Below are 21,251 nucleotides of genomic sequence, written 5' to 3'. Positions count from 1 at the left end.
TTTATAATTTTGTCTATAATTGTTTATGTGTATTTTATCCACAAAGTGTTTCTAGAACAACTTACATTGCTAAATTACCTTAGCCTACCTGTCATCTTTAAGCTTTATGTATGAATATACTGAAGTGTCAATTGCAAGACACATTAGCAGACTATTTAATTTTTCTTTCCAGAAGTCTTTTTATTCAAAACACCTTTCAAATTCAATGCATAAAAATAGCAGGCAGCTTCCACTTGCAGGCTTTTGAAGCTGGAGAAGACGTGTTTTTCACATGAAGAAGCTGAGTCCTGGGAAGATGAAATGCCTCAGTGGTAATAAGGATCTTTTGACTCCAAAGCAGATGCTGCCAACTTGAAGATGCTTGTCCCCAATTCTGGAAATTCAGTCTTCAGATGCTTGTATCACAACCATATTCTTCATAATATTTTGTTTTACAGACGTCAAAAATAAATGTCTAACTCACCATCTGTACGTGCCATCCAAAGGTTTTGGCACCCAGTATGGGTACAAGTAACAAGGTAAAGCATGTTAATCTCAGAACTGGATTTTAACCAAAAGAATGTTCCATGTATTCATTACTATTTATGCATACCTGCTGGGTTTTAACATTGTGATAAATTCAGGGAATCAAATCTGAATAAATGTTCCCTGCATTCAACAAAGTGGGCATTGGACTCAGGCCTAGAGTTGAAACGGTGAGCAGCATGCAGTGTTTGTCTTTGTGGAGCTTGGAGCTTAGCATCTGCCATGGCTACAGAGGCATAAACAGACCATTTCAGCTCAGCACGGTGAGTCCTGAAGGAAGGGGAAGCCTGGTGCCTTTGGGAGTCAGTGAGGAGCTCGAAGGAAGCAGGAGATATGTGTGCAGAGATGGAAAAGAAATGAGAGTAAGCAGGGGCCAGGCTGGAACAGCAGTTTATATGCCAGACAGAGCAGCTTGGACTTCATCTTCCTTTCACCAGATCAGCTCTGCATTATGGAGGTAAAACTATCAGTGGTGATATGGGGAGTCCATTGGAGACCAGCAAGACTGGATGATAAGAGACGCTCTCAGTGGGCTTTGCAAGTAGTTGTCCAGGAGGGAGATCAGTTGCAGGAGCTGAGAAAGTGGCCAGGGGAAGGAGGGATGTCAGTGGATTGATGTGAGATGTTAAGATGCTAGAAATAAAAGGACATGTGACTGAAGGGTTACAAATGCAGGCAAAGGAAGAGCATGTCAGTAAGGATGTCCTGAAGGCTGCAGCAGTTAGGTTGTGGTGGTGGTGGTTCGAGACAGGGAACCTAAGAGAAGAAGGTCTAGTGGAGAAAAGACAGTGTGGGCAGATCTGTTGGTTTTGAGGTACTAGTAGAATATCGAGGGGGGTTGGAACTCACAATCTTGAAGCAGCCAGAGAACACAATCTATTCTTTCATATCAGTCCATTTTCTTTTCTCTGAAAGGCAGGTTTCTTAAAAAAAAAAATTGTTCTCTTTCATTATTAAATGTTTTTTCCTCATGTGATACAGCTGTAATGATCCCATGGAAAGCAAGTCTGAGATGAACTGTTCAATATTACTGGGCAACATTTGTTTAAAAAAAAAGATGTGGTTCGGAAGGATATAAAGGAAGGAAAGTGAAAGACTGTTCCTGGCGATAGCTGTCCCCTAAACAGCTCAATGGATTAAGTACACTAAATTTCAATTGTGCAGAGGGATTTAAAGATAGAGAGGGAGGGGCAAAACACTTCCAGGAAAAAAGGACTGGAGAATAGTTTTGTTTTTAGAAGCTTGGCGAGTTTGGATTACAATATATGCTTAAGTGATTAGTAAGTAACATTATCTGGATCATATTACTTTCAACATTCACCCACAAGCCCTTACTTAGCATGTACTGGGTATTGGGTACAGGGTCCTGGACAGTGCTGGCCATTGAGTAGGGAACCACACTGGGCAAGATCCTTCCCTCACAGTTTGTAGTCTAGGTGGAGGACTATAAATTCTGAAGGTAGCTCTCTATGATTTCTGTCTGTATCTGTTTACTATCATTGACATATATTGGGAGGACAACTTACGACTCTCAGATCCCATAGAAATGAACATCTATACCTCCAGAGGGCACTGCGATGTTCACAGCAGGAAGAAAAAGAAAGGATTCAGGCTGCCTTGACTTTCTTCTACCTGTTGAGGTGGGGCTGGTGGGATTGTTATTCGAAGCAGGGGACTGGAACATATGTGGATAGTAGCTCCTGGATATTCTTGAGTGGCTGAGAAAGAGTTGTGACTTGTTTTCTCACAAGGGTCCACATTCTCCTCCAGAGTAGTACACTTGTTACAGTTGATGAACTTGTATTGACACCATCACCCATTGTCCATAGTTTACATTAAGGTTCACTGTTGATGTTTTACATTCTGTGGATCTGGACAAATGTACAACGATGTGGATCCACCATTAAAGTATCATACAGAATAGTTTCACTGCCCTAGGAATCCTCTGTGCCTTGCCTGTTACTTATTTCCTCTCCACCAACCCCTGACAGCCACTGATCTTTTTAGTGTCTTCATAGTTGTGCCTTTTCTATAATGTTATACTGTTAGAATCATCAAGTATTTAGACTTTTCAGATTGGCTTCTTTCAGTTAATAAAATGCACTTAAGGTTTCTCTTTGTCTTATTATGGCTTTACAACTCATTTCTATTTAGTGCTGAATAATATTTCATTTTCTGTATGTACCAGAGTTTATCCATTTACCTAATGAAGTACATTTTGGTTGATTCCAAGTTTTGGCAATTATGAATAAAGGAGCTGTAAACATCTGTCTGTAGGTTTTTATATGGATATAAATGTTTAACTCCTTTGGGTAAATACCATAGAGTGCTATTGTTGGACCATATGTAAGAGTATTTAGATGTACAAGACGCTGCCAAACTGTCTTATAAAAGTGACTGTATTGTTTTGCATTCTCACCAGAAGTAAATGAGATTAGGTCTCTGATTTAATGAGCCTATGCCTCTTGCCTGAACTTCACAATCCTTCTTAGTCTTCCTCCTCATTAGCTAGGACAGGGTGACTAGAGTGGGCTGGAGTTACATATTTCCCTTCTTCCCTGTGGAAGGCTTGAGCTCACTGGAAATGGGTATTGTTTTCCCTCAGGTCAGTTAGGCTTTGGTAATACCCTAGCAGGTTAGGCTCTATTAAAATAGTCTCCCCTGAGGACAGATCTTGTTAAAATGAGAGTTCTGGAACATTTTAAAGTAATTCCTTTCCCCCTCCCCCTTACAGAAACTCAACGTTTTTTGGGTTTTTTTGTGTTTTTTTTTCTTTCTGGATATTCACTGTGGGAATCTAGTTGAGCTCCTGGAGGTAAAACTCATAAAAGTGTGGGGAAACTCCCTCTGACTGGGTCCCCCTGGGTCTCCCCGTTGCTTCTCAGAGTTGTCTACACTGAGCCTCTGGCATCTGGTCAATTACAACTCAGGTTCTCCTACCCCACTATTGCTCTCATGGAGGTTTCTGCTTGTGGGTTTCTGCTCTACTAAGTTATGGATTTCTGTATTCACCTGTCTCTCTGTCTCCAATTTTGGGGGCAAATGTTTGCCCTGTAACCTCACTTCTCTTATGACTCTTGCAGGATTGATGATTTTTCAGTTTGTTCAGTATTTTACTTGTTTTATATTAGAGTTGTTGACATCTAAGCTCTTTACATGTTGGACCAGAAACTGGAAGCCCACAAACACTTATCAGCCTGTGACGAGATAAATACCAAAAAGAAAAGAAAGTGTTTTAGAACCTAAATAGTTCTTTGAAATTGCTGTGATATCCAAGTACATAACTTTATATTTTACAAAAATATTGGTCTGCAGAAGATTAGAAAATAGGAATGAAACAAAACGACAGTAAGCAATTGGCCCTTTACTCCAGATAAGTGGAGAAGCATGGGAGCAGGAGGCAGTCAAGAAAATAATGATTGGGATGGGAATTATACCATTTTTGCAAGTGTCTAGAAGGTGTTCTGAGATCCCTGGGGAAGAAGATCAAATTGTTTGGAGTACAAAGAAAAGGGTGATTAGGGCTTTTCAGAGTGGAAGGGAACAGCAGCCTATGGGAGGGCAAAGATAGCTCCTCTCCCCCTCCTACCTTACCCGAGCTGTCAGCGTGATCTTCCTAACATAGAGATCAGACCATGTCACCCGCTTGCTTAAATCCTTTAGAGACACCCTCTGCCTAATGCTCCCCAACTTCTCAGCCCCATTCACAAGGCTGCCCACCACCTGACCAGAGGACCCATCTGGCATCATTTCTACCACTCCAGCCCACGCACCCTTCTCTCCAGAGGCTGGTTTTCATAAAGTAGATCACAGCACGGACTACCATTTCCATCATACACCTCCATCATCACAGGTGACAACTGTGCATCTGTGGCCTCTTCTGTTTGGAAGGCCTTCCCTCCACTCACTCTTTTCTGGTTAAATCCCACATATCCTTTAACATCATCCTCTGGGGGATTTTCCTGCATTTGATGTCAAATGTACAGATGAAGGAGACCCAGGAGCTCTGTCAGTTTTAAATGTGGAGCTAGAAGGGAAACTTACAGATTCAACCACACTTCTGATAACCTCATATCCTTGTGTCTTCGTTGGGTATCTCACAACTGGAAAGAGGGATGTGTTTCAGGCCATTAGGTAGGAGCAATTACTACATAACCCTGAAACCAGCATCTGGATGCCTCAGGGCTGGGGAGACCAGAGAAGAGGCACTCAAGGTCAGGGGTGGGGAACTAACTTTCCAGGATGGAGTCAGCTCCCCTGGGGTTCCCATCCTCCTCACAGAGAGAGCCTCTAAAGCAGGACTTGGCAAACTTTTTCTCGAAGGAGCCAGATAATGGATATTTTTGGCTTTGTGGGCTAGACAATGTCTGTTGCAACTGTTCTGTCACTGCAACGCAAAGGCAGCCATAGACAAGTGGGTGTGGCTGAGTTCCAATGACACTTTTACAAAAGTGTTCCAATAACATTTATGAAAACAGGCTGCAGGCTGGATTTAGCCCATGGGCTACAGTTTGCCAAACCCTGCTCAAAGGAAGGAAAATGTCCCCTTTCTTCTGCCCTGTCTCTAAATAGCCTTTTGAGGCCTCACTAAGTTTACCTTTATAGTTTCTAAATTCCTGAATTTTTTCCCTTCAGAATAGCATAAACAACGAGTAATCTGCCCCTACTTGCCAATCAATTACAGCGGCCTGAAGTGTCCTTTATTGGTGGAGTGAAAGATGCAATGGCATACACTGAACATGTATAAGAGTTTGTAAAATTAATCCTTAACCCAGGTGTCTTAATGAGATAGACACATGAGATGCTTACTGTGAATGATATGAGAGCTAAAACCTTATAAAGTGATTTGGTAATATCTTTGGTGCTCTGCCTGTGTGTTGCTGGGCTATGTGGACTTTGGACCTGGAAGGTAGAGTTGAGCTTTTCATAAACTGGGTAAGGCTAGAGGGGGGATACCCATGTCCATGACCTAGTATACTGTCTAGAATTCTCAGTCTATGAGAAAAACTGCACAGCTTACTGATATCCTGTCTTTGAAATAATAAAATAGACAGTATAGCAAAGCCTCAGTTAGGCCAGTAGACATTAAAGGCAAGTACACCTGCCTCAAATGGCTCAAATGGTCATGCTGCCGCTGCTGCTAAGTCGCGTCAGTTGTGTCCGACTCTGTGCGACCCCATAGACGGCAGCCCACCAGGCTCCTGTCCCTGGGATTCTCCAGGCAAGAACACTTGGAGTGGGTTGCCATTTCCTTCTCCAGTGCATGAAAGTGAAAAGTGAAAGTGAAGTCGCTCAGTCGTGTCTCACTCTTCTCGACCCCACGGTCTACAGCCTACCAGGCTCCTCCATCCATGGGATTTTCCAGGCAAGAATACTGGAGTGGGTTGCCATTGCCTTCCCCGTCAAATGGTCATAAACTCTATGAAATACTCAAACCAAATAGCCATGTAAATTAAAACCTAAAACAGTGGGGTTATTAAAACCCTGACATCATTAGCATCAGGGAAGCAAGTAGAGGAGGTTTGCTAATGCTATGATGGTCTTTGTCACCATACTCTGTTCTCAAGAGGCTCCATAGAGTTCACCCTGCTACCCTATTTCCCCAAAGCCACAAACCAGGACATCTTTTGTCTCCTGACTGAACAGATGACCCAGTAGCAAGGCTTGTGCCAGGGGAGCCATGAAGGGGGACTCTGGCCTTGTCTTCATCATCTCCTGGTCCTATTTGGAGAAGGGTGTGCTGCAGTCCATGGAGTTGCAAGGAGTCGGACACGACTTAGCGAATGAACAACAACAACAGATTAGCCACAGTAGCCAACAACTACAGTAGCCACCTACTCTGAAAAATAACCTGAAAATAACCAGAATGGGATATTCTTCCCCCAATAGGTTTTGCCCCCAGATGCAGTCAGACTCAAGGTGTGCTTTATAGCCAGCAGTGAAGTGGTTTCCTTTACAATCTCAAACTCTTTCCCTTTCCATAGGTCTTATAGGTCTCAACACCTCCAAGAAAAGTTGATGATACTCCCGATGTCTAGCTTCTTTTATTTATGTGACAGCCAGAGCACTTGTAAATTATATTTCAGATAAACAATGATCTTTTGAGCACCTAATAGGTCATTATGATGTGAAATAAATGAGTGGTGTAGAATATTACTAGATCCTTACCCAGATGCATAGCCTAGATTCATTCTCCTATAGCCTCTTCTCATGAATATAATGTGTGATTATTTAGATTTTATCAAAAGGGTACAAATGAGCAATTTCTTCTCTCTTTTCTCCCCACTTATCTTAGGACATATTTGTTTTTCATTTTGAAAAGTCATGGTGAATATATTTATGGTCAGTGTTGAAGAAGGCTCGTTTTAGTTTATTCTAATGTTATGTACTTTAGTGCTTGAATTATTTACTGTGGGTTTGGTTATTGACCTATTTTATTTGTCATTTTATGACATACATATTTTCAGTGGAGACACTTAGGCTAAGCTATATTTATTTATACCACAGTACATTAACCATAAAACTATCTAACTATAGTAAAAACCACGATAATCTGGAACCCTCGAGGAGTGGGTTATTCAAGATAGCCAAGTTTGAAAAATGAACATTAACTATTTGTGATGGAAATCTTTTAAAAATGGATCATACCTTTCCCTTTTATCTTGAAAATGAGATATCAAGTCAGTGAACTTTGATAATTACTCATGGTCTTCAGTTAGAATCACACTCAGCTTTCATTAAAGGACTTGGGTGTTCTGTTTTGTTTTTAGTGTTTGTTGCTGTTTGTTTTTAATTCTCACGGGCATTTCTTAAACCAGTCTTCTTTCTTCAATGGCTGTCAGCTATGTTTCTCACTGCCGCCACCTGCCCCCCACACCCACCGCTAGCCTTCCCTCTGCCTTTCAATTTACTGCTTTTATACTTTTGTGGACTTGAAAACTAGGTGACGAAACTCATGAGAATATGGGGGGGGGGGTTGCCTGAGAAAGGACTTCCTGGAACCCATTAACAGGTCAGATACTGCAGTTGGGTATTGACTTGCCACCAACCCTTCTCTCCCTGAAAACTCTTCTTTATTAATGTGTTGGTTGTCTTTGTTCTCGTCAGTGGGACGGAGCCGCTGTAATTCCTCCCCTCAACACGCTTCTCTACCCAGCAAAGCTCTGCAACCAGAAGCTGATTCTAGCCAGGCTAGGGGAGCTCTGAGTCTTGTATCTGGGAACTAAGGCAGCTAGTTGAATACTCCTTAGAAAAGAAAATCAGATTTAAAACAGGCCTCATCTTATGTTCATAGTTTATTCAATGATGCGTACATCATGCTGCTGCTGCTAAGTCACTTCAGTCGTGTCCGACTCTGTGCGACCCCATAGACGGCAGCCCACCGGGCTCCTCTGTCCCTGGGATTCTCCAGGCAGGAATACTGGAGTGGGTTGTCATTTCCTTCTCCTACTATCCTGCAAATTCTCCTTCTCTTCTCTGCTTCCTTTTCCTTTTTTTTTTCTTTTTAAATAAAATGCTGAACATATGCTCTTTTAGCTTGTAACTTATTGGGACTCAAGCTAACAAATCTAAAAAATGCTTTTCCAAAAAAGCATCTCTTGTCAAAACTGCAGAACTAGGGCTTCCCTAGTGGTCGGTCTAGTGGTTAAGAATCTGCCTTGCAATGCAAGGGACACCGGTTGGATCCCTGATCTGGGAAGATCCCACCTGCCATGGAGCAACTAAGCATGTGCAACACAGCTACTGAACCCACGAGCTGCAACTACTGCAGGCCCCACACCTCGAGTCTGTGCTCCCCAAGGAGAGAAGCAATCACAACCAGAAGCCCGCACAATCGCAATGAAGAGCAGCACCCACTCTCTGCAACTAGAGAAATCCCATGTGCAGCAACAAAGACCCATCACAGCCCAAAGAAATAAATAACTCTTAAAAAAAAAACTGCATAGCCCTTAATAATTCTAATTTTTAGCACACATTATTATGGAGCTGCTCCATATATTTTTACACTAGTTTCTTTGCACAGAAACAAATGGAAAATGCCTTATTAAAGATGCTGACAGGTGAATATTAGACTAGAAACTTGGTTGTCTGGCATTTCCGTGGTGCTTAGCAGCATCTCCAGGGTTTCACCGTGTTGTCTCATTGGACCCTGAGAACAGCCCAGGGGTTACACTGTCCCCCACGTCGCAGCCAGTAGACCAGAGCGGCAGAGGTGTCCAGCGACGTGTCCAAGGTCTGTTAGCGTTCTTGAGACTGCGTCCGGGAGCTCTGCTTCCCAGACCTGTGGGTTTCCCCTGGGAGATCCTAAGTTACCGTACTGATGAGTAAGAGCTGAAACCTCTTCGTCTACAGTATGCAGACACGTTGGTTCTCACTGTGCAGCGGGGGCTGCCCACCGCTCCGAGAATGTGAAATGTCAGAGCTTCCAGCATGAGAGGAGGAGAACCTGAGCGGCGTGTGATCCTGAGGGAGTCTGTCTTCTTCAACGAGTTGTCACCCTGCTGCGGCTGGAGGAGTGGGGACTGCCCCTTTGGGATCTGAGGACTGACCGGTTAGTTATGTACGGTAATCTGGGCACCCCAGAACTACGTAGAGTGGCCTTAGTTATTAGCCCACTTAGGCTTCAAGGAGTGACTGGTTAGTTGTGAACAGTAATTTGGGGACCCTACAACTAAATATAGTGACATTAGTTGTTATTGAAGATAACTGTCCAGTGTTTTTAAAGAACTAAATACTGTCTTGTTTAGTGGTGTTTTGGCCTCAAAACACCACCAAAGTAGTGGTCAGTTAGTGAAATTATTATTTTTCAATACTAGGTGCCTAAGGTGTTTTGGAATATTTCTGATCCATTTCTTAATGCAAACAATCATATCTGTGCCACTTGCATCCAAATCAAAAGTTCCCTTATTTTTTACTTTTAAATTTCAAAATATAACTGCTTCTGAGCTGGAAAAAAATGAGTCTTTGACAAGAATAATTTGTATAACTGGATTTAATTTGTCATTTGTAAACTCTATTGCTTTTTGTTTTAAGAATTGCTAATGACAGGTTATATTAAACCAATGTTTTTGAAGGTCTACTAAGATGTTACATTCCAAATAGAACAATATTTAAATAAACCTTTCACAAATTTGTATTTTTCTTTTCATTTGTGTTTGTGTATGTGTGTGTTTTTGCTGATGGAGTATAGAATGCTTCCTGAGAAGTCAACCCAACCCCCAAATTCTAAAATGTTCTCATTATCCAAGTTAGTTTTTTAAAAATCAGAAATTTAGGCTGATCTATTTATATTCACAGACTGGTGCTATCAAGTTAATCCTATAATTAAAATTCATTTCCCAAAGATGTTACTAACATCCTAGAAATATTAAAGATTTAAATCCTAAAAATTGGTATGGAAATGATTCAATTTTCTCTAATTTTTTTTCCTCCTCTCCCAGAGTGATTCATTTCACTTTCTGTGTCTTCCTCCATGAATCATAATGCTTTTGCGGAGATCCCTAATTCAGTGAAACCTGTTTAGGGGATCATCTCTGTTAGAAAGACAGCTGCCGAAAAGGCATTCACTTTCCGAGCATGGATTTTAGATTACGGCCAATCAAGACTCGGAGCTGGAGGAACACCTGTCAGAGACGTTTTTCTACAAGAAGATGGTCTCTTTAATCAGGTTTCATTGCACTTCACAAAAAGATTCATTTTAAAATGTGGGTAAAACGGCATCTGCTTTTATGATTCATCCTCACCATCCTTTTAAAGCTGAAAAACCAATTTAGAGTTTATTTACGACACCATTCTATGGCAGAAGGAGAAACTTCAACAAAGTGTTTAATGAGGAAGGACTTTCCCAGATGTCAGACTTCTAACTCTTGTGAAGAAATCTAAAAATCTAGTTTTGAACTTTTCTCATGTGAGTGTAATTAACGATAGGAATTCTTCAGGGTCAAGTTTTATAAGTGTTTAAGGTGAATTGGGAAAATACGCTTCCTGAAAGCTGGGAAACTCTCATGTTGGAATTTGTTGCATTTATCTGTGAACAATGCAAAATATTATTGATACTGACTGGTGTTTAGAGGAATGACACTCAGCTTTCAACTCTGCTCTAATTAGAAGCACAGTTAAGTATATAAAACACAGGTACCTTCTAACATCTGCAGACTATATTGAGTGTAACTATTAAAAGACAAACTTCATTTTGCAAACTGTAATTTAATGGTATAACTGTGCAGACCGGAATATCGGTTAATTTTCAAAACATTTTATTCTACACCAATTAGCTTGGGTCCTAGAGGGCAAAATGACAAGAGGTTACTCGTTCACTATGTATTTAATTAATTGAAAAATGCTCAAATTGCTTTTACAGTTGTTATTAAAAAGTAGAATCAGTGTTGCCAGTGCTCAGCCATAATTGGAACCCCAGGGAATTAAATATTTAGCATTAGTAATGTAACAGCACTTAGGACACAAATTTCTATTTTCGTAATGAAAGCTATACACTGTGAGTGCAAGCGGCTGAAACGACAGCTGTGACAAGTGAAACGGCCTGGGATATTTCAATAAGACACCTCATTGGACAGCAAGTCTTACCACATTACTCGTTTGTAAGAGATCTGCAAGTTTAATTCCCAATAGAAACCCGTTACCCAACTATTTAGATTTCTAATTGCATGCAGGATGAACAGTTGGGCAAATGTCTTGGCCGTAAGTGGCTGAAATGTATAGCGCTTTCTAAATAATCCTATATAAGTTCATGCCTTTGTCAGTTTAAAAATAGCAGGACTGTCAGGGAATAAAGATCTTGTTTGTTTTAAGTTTAATTACATTTTAAGCATAAATGCTTTCAGTGTTACAATGAGAAAAGTTGGATATTAGACTCTAATGAGCTACAGTGGTAGACGGCTAGAGACCCTGAGGGATTCCCTCCGTAAATTAACTGGATAAAAGTACTTGGTTAGGATATAGTTGATGGCTGAGCTGTTCTTGAAACCCAGTTATAGAGCTGTCTCTCACTCCTGTTTTCATTCTAAACAGGCCCTGTAGAGACTTCAACGGCCGCCTGTTACAACAGTTCAACTTGTCAAAATGTATTATATTACTCCACTAATAAATAGTATTAAAGGGTATTTGACTTCATTTCTCCTTTTCAGAGGGGATCAGGTTGATAAACACAACTGGCTTATGTCGGTCTCATTTTAATTTGTTTATGTCATCTAAGTAATATTGAAGGTCCCTGGTTTGAATTTGGCAAACATTATTTTCCCGGGGATGTAAAACTTACAAAATATTATGGACAATGGAAACAATTAATGGAGACTATTTATTATAGAATCCCTGTCTGTGAAAGATGTATGACTTTGACATGTTTAGCCCGTGTTCAAAGTATTTGAAAAACCGTAGCTAAACTGATATTCTTTGAAGCATAACTCGCCTAATTCCTTTGCCAATCACATTCTGTCTTTTCTTGAAAAAAAGAAAAAGTTGCAGGACATTTTGGTTTCACCATCTTCTTTTGCTTACCATTGTCTGAGACAGTTGTTTTCAAATATTTATTCTAACTGATCATGATTTCTATTTTATTTTTTGTAATGTTTAGATGTAAAGCTTATTTTTTTTAAAGAAAGAGAAAAGAAAAATGTATAAATTTATTTGATAAACTCTCCCTTTCACCCTCTCCCCTAGTCTTCCCTCTCTCACTGGTGATCACCTTTACTAACAGTTTGATAATATATCAAGCATCCATAATATTTTCCATGTATATTATACATGTGCACAAACAGATGTTATTTATACAAATTACACATAGTGTATTTATATAAAGAACATACTTTTTTTCCCCACTTAATCATCATGAATACTTTCCTATAATGGTGCCCAAATCTTCCTTATTCTTTTTCATAGCTAATTGTCATTCCATATTTTAGAGGCATAAGATTTGTTTAGCTATTGCCTGGTGATGTCATTTGAAGTTAAGTCTAGTTTTTTCACTATGGCAGATAGTGTTGCAGTGACTTCTGAGTGTGCCTTGAGAGTATCTGTGTATATGTGTGTTTGCAGCAGATGTGAGTGCATCTTTGAGCACATGTCATAAAAAGATATTGAATTAGAATTTATTGCGTGATTACTCTGCACCAGGCACTATTCAAAGCACTTTACATACAGTATGCCGTTGCATCATTACAATAAAGAGATGTATTGTAATCTCCATTTTACATATAGGAAAGCTGAGGCACAAGAGAGGTTAAGTTGCTTGCCAAAGGCCACAGGCAAGTAATAGCAGAGCCTGGGGTCAAACCCAGGAGGTCTGGCACACCAGTCTGAGTTCTTAACCAAAGCAGTGTGCCTGCAGAAATGCTTTGTCTTTCCTGCTAATTTACCTCTGCTTAGTAGCGAGTTTGAGTGTGGTTTCAAATGTTTATTGCCATTACATTTCTTCTTCTGAGAATTGGGCTGTTTCTGTCTTTGCTCATTTTTCTCTAGTGGTGTCTTCTTAGCAAATTACAACAGATCTTAATTGTTAATGGCTGTTGGCTCTTAGTTGTAATTTGTGAAATATTTTTTCTAAACTGATTGCTTATATTTTTACCTTGGTTTATTTCAATATTACAAGTTTTGCTTTATGGATTGAGGTATAAGGAAGTTTTTCACCACCTACAAGATTACAAGTATGTTTTCCTACATTTTCTTCTACTGCTTTTAATTTTTTAACAGTTTTGACCTTCCACTCAAGTGGGATTTATTTGAGTGTGCAGTGTGAGATAAAGATCAAACCTTTTACTTCTAGCAACACCCACAGGTTCCTTTTGTAAGCTGTCCATTTTTTTCTCTACAGTTTGAAAGATAACCTCTGTTTAATACTATATTCTGCCTATATATGTCTCTGGATTGCCAATTCTCTGGAATATTCTACTTGTCCAATCCTATAGCATCACACTTTTTACCATTATAACACAAAAGTGTGTTTAAAATCTTATAATTAAAAAATAATCTCTATCAAACACTCTCATATTATAAAAATAATATATATTATAAATATATATAATAATTATATATACATAAAATTTCAAAAGCTATTTTAATGACATATATTTGCTTTTTCAGATAAACATTTGTGTCAGTGTACAAATTTCATGTAGAAATTCCTTTGGGATTTCAGTTGGGAATAGATTGAATTTATAGCGCAGTTTAGGGGAAGGGATGAATCTTTCTAATCCTCACTCCTTATGATATCTCAGAATAACACCTCATCAATATCTGTTGAATGAATGAATATGTGCTTTGTTTTGGTTTTATAGACAAGGAGAGGGGGTAAATACTCGTTTTTTTTTCTAGATAGTTTAAAAATTCCTAAGATGATCTATGTCATTAGATTTTAAATTTATCATTGTGAAGTTCTATTATACACAGTATTTTCACCTAAAACATCTTCCCCATATTTCTAACTGTACACTTTCTTAATCCAAATATAGTTTACTTTGCTTTCTCCACTTTTTATCTTTGTCAGACAACAGTTTTACTTTATTGGTCTACGTATAAAGAAAATTTGATTTTATTGATATGCTCTTTTTCACTTGTTTACCTTTCATCTTAATTCTTCCTTTTACTTGTTTTAGTTTATATGATTGACTTTTTCCTGGGTCTTTTGGCTGAATGTATAGTGTGTTTATTTTTTCCTCTCTGTTTTTAATACATACTTTTAGGCTATAAATTTTTCTTTGGGTTTTGCTTTGACTGTGTCCAGTAGTTTATATATATATTGCTTTCATTGTCTTTCTTAACTGAATAGCTTATAATTTTACACTTTAATTATTTTTTAACCGAAGATTTGTTTTGAAAATAGCATTAAAAAATAAGTGGTTACAGCAGTATTTTGCGGGGGGGGCATAGGTAAAAAGGAGAGAGCTATCCATATATTGTTTATTTTAGGTTTCTTTTTTTTTTATTATAGGTTGAGAATAAAGCCTGTATCATTTGCCCTTTGGGTTGTATGTTGAGATTTCCTTTGTAGTCAAACAATTCATTTTTGTAAACAGTCTGCATATTTAAAGAAATATGCCTTCTCTCTTTAGGAAAAGTATCTTTAAGTTTACTTATTAAATCAACTTTGTTAATTATGTTTTTCAAATACTCTACATTCTTATTTTCCACATATCTTAACCTGTCAGTGCCCTAGAGCTTGTAGTTTTAAAACTTCTCCTGTATCTCCAAAAATGTGTTTATATATTTTGAGGCTGTGTTGTTTCATAGAGTGAAGGTTTGTTTCCACTGTATCTTCATGGTGGATTGTGCATTTAATTGATATAAAATTTCTTTGTTCCCTTTGATTATTGAAGGAAACCTTTTCCCCAGTGTGGTGCTCCTTGTGATTTTTACTTTTTTTGAGAGTCCAGAATTATTTCACATTTTTCCTGCTTCTCCCTCTGCTCCAGACCTCAACAGTGAGGCTTCCCCAGGCACACTGCTCCCTCCATTTGGTGAGCAATTCTCAGTAGCACACACTGTTGCTACAGCCCACAGTACCCGTGAGTGAGGGTGAGTGAGTGTGGGGAAAGGCTGGCACTCGGGCAGGCCAAGGGAGGCCCCGAGGGTGCAAAATTGAGGTGATCACTGTCGGTGACTGCAAAGTCAGGCAGACCTCGCATGATGCTGAGAGTGTGTGCTTTCCTGAATTTTGCACTCTAGGGAACCTCACCTGCCTCCCCAGAGTCCTTGTCCTGCTAACAGAATCTATTGTTCCCCAGGTGGGCCTTTCAGTGACACTGAGAGACTGCCCATCACTCACCCTGGGTCTTTCAAATCTGTCATCTCTGAGCTTGCTCCATTGAGAGGAACAACTTCATTTCCATAGTAGTTATTCCGACACCTGTTTACAGTGTGATTTGCTCTGGAATTTCTATTAATCTATTCCTGTCTTTTTAATTTTTATTTTCATCAGGTTAACAATGATGAATTAGTTAACAGTGAACTAGCACTAGAAGAAAAACAGAAGGTCTTCACTTTGCCCTTCTTCATTCCATTCTACTCCTCAGAGATGACCCTTGAAAAATTTCTAGCTGTTTCTTCCATTATTTGCCTTCACATTTCTAAATCATTTGATTTCTGCTTTGCTTATCAGTTAAAGGAGTGCTTTACTGACTTCCACTCATGACATATGAATATATGGTTTTGTTAGTTTACCATTCCTATTGCTCTAAAACTTTATTCTCCTAATATAGTTATTGGATAAATTTGCTTTTTATTGCTGGGCAACATAGTGTAATTAAACTTCCCTAATCATTTACACTTTTTTCCCTTGATGCTAATAATGGACTTGTTTCCATATTTGATTAATTTCCCTTTGCTCCGTCCATTATTCACTGTCAACAGTTTCTAAACAGTTAGATCTACCAGATAATAATTTATCAATTCTCTTTTGGCTATTTGGTTTTTCTTTTCTAGGGAACTCTCTCTCTGGAAACTTTCTTTCCCTCCTCCTCCAGTTTGCATTGATTGCTTTCTTGCTTTGCCACCTGGTTGTCATCCTGAAACTTATATTTCTGCTGTCCTGTGTTACAGTCTGTGTTTTCTTGCTTTATATCTTCTTCTTTCTTGCTTCTCATTTTCATGGAACACATCCTTTCACAGCTTTCTACAGAAGTATGGAAGGAAGTAAAATATTTTCATGTGAAAATGTCTTTACTGGAGGTGTGACACTTTTCTAAGAGCTCTATCTTATACCCTGATTGTTCTTGTTCTTTAACTGCATTTTCTTGTTTCATTGATACAGTATCTTCTCTTATTTTTCTGAGGTTGTTAATAACTTGATTTTCAGCACTATTTCCTTTGGTGCTCCACATGGTCTCAGCTTCCTCCAGATCCCATTTTTTGATATGTTTAGGTGTTTTTCTTTCTGTTGGAGGATCTCCTCAAGTGTCTTGTGGTCATTAGCTGTAATATTTACGAGAAAGGTACTCAAAAGCTGATGGGAAGCTGTGTCTACCTTTGTGAAGTTTTTTGGTGGATGAATTGGAGGATCAAATGGCAAGCCATTCTTGGCTCTGAGGAACCCTTGAACTTCTTGAAAATCTCCCTTTCTTTAGACTTGGGGCTTGAGAGGTGAACCTATCAATCTCCCCTTTAGGAGGTCTGATTTAGTGGCTGATTTGGGCTTCCCTGATGGCTCAGTGGGTAAAGAATCTGCCTGCAGGGGCAGGAGATACAGGAGGCTGGGGTTTGATCTCTGGGTCAGGAAGATCTCCTGGAGAAGGGAATGGCTACTCCCTCAAGTATTCTTGCCTGAAGAATTCCATGGACAGAGAAGCCTGGCATGTTACAGTCCATGGGATCACTAAGAGTTGGACACAACTGAATGACTGACATTATCACACTTTCTGGAAGCAAGGAGGAGGAAGGGCCCAGGGAGTATGCTTTAAAAAGTATGTGGCAAAAAAAAAAAAAAAAAAGTATGTGGCGGCTTTTTTAAGCCCCATGTCTTGCACAGCTCTTCTCTCTGCATAGAATCTCTGAGGCTGGACCCTTTAATTTGATGTCTCCTGCCCCCGACCGTTGCCTGGATACATAGGAAAGGGGAGAAGATCTGGGATTCTTACTGCTGTGCACAGAATTTGAGCCTATCTCCACCTTAACCCTCAGCCCCCACGCTCCACCATACCTGCTTCCTCCCATTCCTAAGCCTTTAGGTGCCAGGGGCTTCATTCTCATTTTCGCTCCCCTTTGCAGAATTTAGATTCTAGCTTCCTTTGCTCTTTAAAGCCAGCTTATCACTTCTCCACACTCTCTGCTTTCGAAATTGTTTTGATGTCTTTGAAGATGATTTTGATATCTTTCGTGCAGTCATGTCTTCCTTCTTTTTTCCTTACATACTTGCGTCCTCTTTGCCTGGAATGGAACCCTTATCTCTTCCTTCAGGTCTCAGCTTTACTGTCACCTCATCAGAGATCTCTCTTGGGGGTGTCCCCATTTTCTCCCTCTTGTATTGTCTTTTGGCCTCTCTAGGCTGAAAGTTCTATCTTTTATTACTCTTAACGCAAATCCTGGCACCTGTGCGATACATACTTGCTGAGTAAATAAACACAGCAGAAATAGGTTGTTCTAGACTCCAGGAAGTACACCGTTTTCCTTCTGCCTGGCCTGGAGGAAGCTGCCATCAGAAGCACCCATGTTGCCTTTCAAGTGCCAGATCTGGGACCACATACTGCTTTACGAAGGAGTGAAGCTGGATCCATGCGGAGAGGAAGATTATGTCTGCTCCTCACTCCCTCACATCTGTGTTCCAGCTGTGATGACTTAAGCCCTGTCCTTTTTGGAGAAGAGTGTGTATGTAGATCAGTGCTCTGGGGGTGGGAGCTGATTCATTATGTTAATAATGAGAGCTCACATTTATTGAGCACTTCCTACGTGCTGGGCACCATACTGCATGTGCAACATTTTGGTGTTGTTTAGTCACTAAGTCGTGTCTGACTCTTTTGTGACCCCATGAACTGTAGCCCGCCAGGCTCCTTTGTCTCTGGGATTTCCCAGGCAAGGATACTGGAGTGGCTCGCCATTTCCTTATATATCATCTCATTTAATTCCCACCAGGGGGTAAATTATCTCTGTTATTCCTGTTTTTATGAATGAAGAAACTGTGACTCAGAGAAGATGAATTGCTTGCTCCAGTCCATGGGATTCATGAATGAGAGAAGTCGGACTTGGACCTGGCTTTGTTTGATGCCAAAGCTTCTGTTGGTGTCATCATGTTCTACCGGTTTCTGTGATGTTTTCCTCTCTCTACACTTAAGCATCACAGAATCACTGGCTGGAGTCATGACATCTTAGAGGAAGACAAGATCACAAAGGTCATCTATTTGGTCTAACTCCTGTTGGCATTGAGGAGAAAATGTATGCCTGACACTTCCGGTCACCCATCATTTGCAGGGTGAGCACTGCATTTAGCATTGATGCCTCACAGAAAACAGCAGGACCAGACTCTGTAGCTCACCAAGGCACAGATGGGCACAAAAGTGGGCCCCAGCTCATTCTGAGCAAGTGCACACAGCCCTCTGTCCACAGGCTAAAGGAAGCTATGGTCTGATGTAACTGAAATAAATACAGTGCTTAGCCTGAGAATGGCACCCTGGGAATCTGCTCTGACACACCTTTCTTCTGACTTATAATTAACATAAAACCCCTATTAGTCAGTTTTCCAAAACCCCTGTGCCACCCCAGGCCTTGCATTAAACACAGCACTCATGCAGCCCAAGACTGCAGACTCAAAGGGCAATGCGGAAAAAAAACACAGTGGGATATGTTCCAAGTTTCACCCAACAATACAAATTTTGGACTAAAATCACAGGCTGTTTCTCTCCACTCTTCCCCCGCAAGTTAACCTACTCCCATAGTTCCCCAGGTTTGCAAAGATTTGAGGGTAAGGGGATTACCACTGAGGCAAGTAGAATTCACATCCTGATGGTGTTTTTGTAACTGCCACATGTGGCCCTGTGTTAAGTAGCTGAACATTTCTGTTTGCTGGCAGCCAAAGTCAGCCCTCACCTCCTAGGGAGCTCCTTCTGACTTCAAAAAGCATTCCACAGGGTTGTAGAGAACAGGGAGTGGGGGAGCGGGTTACCACTTATGCTGCCTGAACTCAAGTTCCATCTTTGTGCTTCTTGGTTATTAAAGCCTCTCAGGAGACAATGAAAGGGCAGAGGATTTAGAGGGGTTTCTTCAGATAAGGTGCTAGAAACCCCGATATTTGAATGAGAGATTGCATTCTTTTAGAAGCAACTTTTTATTGTTTAAATAAAAAGCATAACTAAATGTTCAGTTGGGAAGGTTCCTATCACAGATGTGCAAAGTATACTGAATCAGTTAAGGGATCCCTTGCTATCCATGAAAGCTCATCTTTTTGCATCTCTCAGGGAAAAAAGCAGTCATTTAGAATGTTTTCCACAGTATGGCATTTCTGCTGGTGGCAAGTGAAGCCAGCCTGAGGAGGCACTGCTTCTAGAATGGCATAAGAAATGTGTCATTTACAAACTGTCACTGTGCATACCGGGAGAGTATAAATGAAGCTAGAATATAAGCTGGACACCCCCTGACTGGAGTCATCTCTTCTTCTGTTTGTTGATGTTTTATTTTATAGTGACTTCTGACAATTTAGCTACCAACAGACTGCCATGAAAAGAAGAGCTCTCTTTCTCTCTGAAAAGTATTATTCTTTAAAAAAGTTATTAACTAATTTAAGTTAATATTGGGATTAAGCACAATGAGTTTCTAAATTATGGCATCATCTTAACAGCAGCCTGCCTGCTGAATTTTTGAAAAAAAAGTTTATTTTTGCCTCTTAGAATTTCTTAAAGTTTGGAGAAGTCTTTAAAGTTTTCTAGATTGTTTTCACCATTGAAAATAAACCCACATAATTCTTATTTTGTTCTACTTCATATTTTGAGTGAAATTTTAAAGTAACATAATAATTCTTTTTTAATTTACCAACTTTGGGCAGAATCCTTAACACAGTACAATAAGTTGCTTCATGAGCCAGTTTCCTTCAACAGATTTAATAGAGATGTGAGCATACTTTGTTCAATCGAATGAAAGTAACAGGCTGATTTTTATTTTGTGAAATGTAGCCAGTCAACAGATACTTATTGCACATCCCTGTGGATAAGGAACTGTGCAAGATGCCACAGGCATCACATGTTTGGGACGCAATGACTAACTTAGAACATCACGCATCTTCTCTTATCCTTCTGCAGCGATAGGTACTGAGTGTGGACTGCACGTCTGTTGTGATGATCTTGGGGTGAAAGGGGCAGGGCTCCCTCAGCAGCACCTGCCCTTTGGTGTTGAACCTGACTTGAGTCAGTCTCCCTGTCCCTCTGGGCTTGTTTCTCTCCTCCCCCTAACTCACAGGGCGGACTGTAGTTGGAGTGGCACTGGAGGTTTCTCTGCATGAAGCTAATTGGCCCATTTGGGGCTTAAACCCAGATTCTTAGACCTCTTAGCACCTTACTTTAGACAACTGGGCTTGGCGCTTTGGATGCAAATGCTAATTGTTAATCATTAGGAATAACTTTCTCCATTGGGTTTACAGAGGCGAGGGGGTTGGCTGGCTACTGCATCAGCCTTGACTCACGCTTACAGTGGGAGCTTCGGTCCTCTGTGTAGAAACAAATGAAGTTCAGGCGTGGGGCCAACATGTCCCCTCTCACATTCCAGGGCACAGTTCAGTGGGTGACACATCCCACGACCTGGCCTCCTCCAAGATAACATGCGATCATCAGGAGTTAACTTAAACAGCAGCTAGCTAGAGATTGATGCAAATGTGTGAACCCCATGCCTATTTCTTGGTGGCAGCCTAAAAGGCTACCATGGTGACTTCTAGAGGAAAAACTCTCTTCCTCTTCTGAGTCCGTGGATTTGTCGGCTTGAGAAACCTGCACAGTGATTAGGTTGATGGTCTTTGTTGGCCCGAGGCAGCGTTCTCCTTATGTTCTTAAGTAACAAAGCTTAAATGTCTCAAGAAATAGATGTATAAAGGAAAACATTTGCTTTCTAGTGAATTCAGAGCTGCTGACTTACAGAATTGATATGCATTCAATATGCATAATAGCCTGAATCTGATAGGCCGTAAACTTAGAGTCAGAAGGATCCATCAACTAATTTCCAGATCCAGGATAGTAACTGTTTCTCCCCTTGTTCAAACAGCCATTCCTAATCCACCTGGCCCTCTTCGCCGAGCCCAGATATGT

The sequence above is a fragment of the Muntiacus reevesi genome, chromosome 2, assembly GCF_963930625.1.
Source record: "Muntiacus reevesi chromosome 2, mMunRee1.1, whole genome shotgun sequence".
Lineage (NCBI taxonomy): Eukaryota > Metazoa > Chordata > Mammalia > Artiodactyla > Cervidae > Muntiacus > Muntiacus reevesi.
This window is presented reverse-complemented; position numbering follows the sequence as displayed.